The sequence below is a fragment of the Micromys minutus genome (genome assembly GCF_963924665.1).
Source record: "Micromys minutus genome assembly, chromosome: 6".
Classification (NCBI taxonomy): Eukaryota; Metazoa; Chordata; class Mammalia; order Rodentia; family Muridae; genus Micromys; species Micromys minutus.
This window is the reverse complement of record NC_137975.1, coordinates 10,771,397-10,775,066: the sequence shown is the minus strand read 5'-3', so window position 1 is coordinate 10,775,066 and position 3,670 is coordinate 10,771,397. Positions and strand designations below refer to the sequence as shown.

At 53.7% G+C, this 3,670-nt stretch overlaps 1 pseudogene across 1 annotated transcript; it reads left to right on the top strand.

Annotated features, from left to right (window-relative positions):
- Positions 1-1,469: 1,469 nt before the first annotated feature.
- LOC308422163 (zinc finger protein GLIS2-like) lies at positions 1,470-3,042 on the top strand (annotated as a pseudogene). The gene has a single exon. The product of its transcript is annotated as a zinc finger protein GLIS2-like (transcript).
- The last annotated feature ends 628 nt before the right edge of the window (positions 3,043-3,670 follow it).

Here is a 3,670-nt window from a genome sequence, read left to right as displayed (position 1 = left end):
CATCCTTATCGCAGCCCCAAAGGAAGGTATGCTTGATGAGGCATATAGCTGTGTAGTATCTCAACTACAAAAATGGAATTTGGTTGTGGCTCTAGAAAATGTTCAGAAGGATATGGTGGTAAACTACTTGGGTACTAAAATAACTATGGATTCAGTGACTCCCCAGAAAATCCAAATTCATACTGATAAGTTAAAAATGCTAAATGATTTTCAAAAATTATTAGGAGATATTCAATGGGTTTGACCCTATTTATCTCTAACCAATAGACAGCTGCAACTACTCTATGATTTTCTGCCAGGTGATTCTGCTCTTGATTCTCCCAGACAACTCACTGGTGCTGCCTGAGCTGCATTACAACTGGTAGAGCAGGACATCCAAACTGCGGCCTTAAAACACTGGGATGAGTCACAACCCATTTTGCTGTGTATTCTGCCCACAGAGGCACAGCCTACAGGAGTTCTATGGCAAGGAGCTCCTTTGCTTTGGATACATCCCAAGATTTCCCCGGACAAGACACTTGTGCATTATACCACTTCAGTGGCATAATAGGCTTTGCTACGCATTCAACAATGCATATAGTATTTTGGCGTCCCACCTAAGGATTTAGTAGTTCCCTATAATGTAAAACAGTTGGAAGTTTTATCAGCCTCAGTAGATGATTGGGCAATTTTGAGGTGTAGTTTTCAGGGTAACTTTGATAATCATTTCCCTAAGGATCCTATCTTACCGTTGATTACCACTCATGCTGTAGTTTTCCCTCACATTACTTCAAAGGATGTTTTGCCAGATGCTCCACTTATCTTTACAGATGGTTCCAAGACAGGACAAGGAGCATATGTGGTGGGAAGATCCTCTCTGGTTATCGTACAATTTTCCCTTGCATCACCCCAAGTCATTGAATTGCAAATTGTGATTCAGGTATTTAAGTTGTTTCCATGTCCTTTTAATTTGATTTCTGATAGCCAGTATGTTGTTAACATGTTGCTCTGCCTCAAAGAATTGGGTAAAATCAATTCAAAATCTACCATTGGACATCTCGTTGTCACCTTGCATGACTTGGTTTTGAAAAGAACATTACCCTTTTTTTGTACAGCATATCCGTGCCCATACTAACTTTCCTGGTCTCCTAGCAGAGGGAAATGATATTGCAAATAAAGCCACTAGGGCTTGCTTGATTTTTTTCAATACATCACCTATTTCATTGGCTCAAGAATTTCATTCACGGGCCACCTTCCCTGCCCGGAGCTGCAGATGTGGCGGGAGCGGCCGGGCGCCGGGCGGCCGCGCCCCAGGGGAGCCCGCGCCCCTTGAGCCTCGCGCCCAGGCCCCCGCCCGCCCCGGCCCTCCCCCTCGCCCGCTCTCCGCTGCCCCACGACCGCCGGAACCCGCAGCCGGAGCCAGTCAGCCCGGTAGCCGAGGTTCCTGCCTCAAGACCAGTTGGGTACTGTCTTTGACATTCCCTCCCACCATGCACTCCTTGGACGAGCCGCTTGACCTAAAGCTGAGCATCACCAAGCTCCGAGCGGCAAGAGAGAAGAAAGAAAGGACACTGGGTGTGGTCCGGCATCATGCTTTGCTTAGGGAGCTGGGCCTGGTGGACGATAGTCCCACACCTGGTTCCCCAGGCTCTCCACCACCAGGTTTCCTGCTGAACCCCAAATTCCCTGAGAAGCTGGATGGACGCTTTTCTGCAGCCCCCTTGGTGGACCTCAGCTTGTCACCACCATCTGGACTGGACTCCCCCAATGGCAGCAGCTCCCTGTCTCCTGAGCGCCAGGGCAATGGGGACCTGCCTCCACTGCCAACTGCTGTGGATTTCCAGCCACTTCGTTATTTGGATGGTGTCCCCAGCTCCTTCCAGTTCTTCTTGCCCCTGGGTTCTGGTGGGGCTCTGCACCTGCCTGCTTCCTCCTTCCTTACTCCCCCCAAGGACAAGTGCCTCTCACCAGAGCTGCCCCTGGCCAAGCAGCTGGTGTGTCGATGGGCCAAGTGTAACCAGCTCTTTGAGCTCCTTCAAGACCTGGTTGACCATGTCAATGACCATCACGTCAAGCCGGAACAGGATGCTCGATACTGCTGCCATTGGGAGGGCTGTGCCCGCCATGGCCGAGGCTTCAATGCCAGGTACAAGATGCTCATCCACATCCGGACCCATACCAACGAGAAACCACACCGATGTCCCACCTGCAACAAGAGCTTTTCCCGCCTGGAAAACCTGAAGATCCACAACCGTTCCCACACAGGTGAGAAGCCCTACGTCTGCCCCTATGAGGGCTGCAACAAGCGTTACTCCAACTCGAGTGACCGCTTCAAGCACACCCGTACCCACTACGTAGACAAGCCCTACTACTGCAAGATGCCCGGCTGTCACAAGCGCTACACGGACCCCAGTTCACTGCGCAAACACATCAAAGCCCATGGCCACTTTGTGTCCCATGAGCAGCAGGAGCTCCTGCAGCTGCGCCCACCCCCTAAACCACCACTGCCCACTCCTGACAGTGGCTCCTATGTCAGTGGGGGCTCAGATCATCATCCCAAACCCTGCTGCCCTTTTTGGAGGCCCCAGTCTGCCTGGCCTGCCCTTACCTCTGGCCCCTGGCCCCCTTGACCTCAGTGCTCTGGCCTGTGGCAATGGTGGGGGTGGGGGTGGGAGTGGGGGTATGGGCCCTGGGCTGCCAGGCTCTGTTCTGCCCCTCAATCTGGCCAAGAACCCACTGTTGCCCTCACCCTTTGGGGCTGGTGGACTAGGCCTGCCTGTGGTCTTTCTCCTGGGTGGCTCTGTTGGTAACAAGGCTGAGGGGGAGAAGGGTCGTGGGTCAGTGCCTGCCAGGGTCCTGGGCCTGGAAGACCACAAGACCCCCCTGGAAAGGATGGAGCGCAGCCGCTCCCGGCCAAGCCCTGACGGACTCCCTTTGCTACCAGGCACTGTACTGGACCTGTCCACAGGCAACTCAGCAGCCAGCAGTCCAGAGGCCTTTACTCCTGGCTGGGTGGTCATTCCACCAGGGTCTGTGCTGCTCAAACCAGCTGTGGTAAACTGAAACTGGGCTACCCATCTACCAGCCGTGACAGCCCAGCCACCTACTGCGGGCTTGTCCCCCGAGGAACACTCTTCTGCGAAATAGCAATAATATCCTACTGCCCCAGGGCCAAGCTGCAGCCCCAGACAAGCTGGGTGGCAAGGATGGTGCCAGAAGGTCTTTGCTGGCCTGCTGGTCCAGAGTGAGGACCTGGCTTGGACCTGCCGTCCAAGAAGAGCCATTCTCGGGTGCTAAGGCCTCACTCACTCCCACTTCCCTAGTGCACAGTCTGGGTGAGCCCTTCTTCTGCCTGTCCTGCCTCTTGCTCTGGTGCTTTCCTCTCTGTGACCAGTCTTGCTGGGCAGGTTTCCATCCCTCCCCACCTTACCTACTTGTCAACTAGGGAACCCCCCAGTGATCATAGATAGGCCCATGCTTGGGAATTCCTTAGACCCCTTTCCCTCTGGTCCGCCCTCTAGAGGGAGAGCAAGACAGACACAGGCTGCCCTTTCCCGCCTGCTGCTATGACAAGGTGCTTCCCTGCTTGCTTAGCAGAGAAGCCTGCTCTGCCAGTGCTTCTCTTTCCTGTCAGAATTAGCACTGCCAAAGGGTTGGCAACACTTTCCAAAGAGGAGAGGCAGCTGACCAC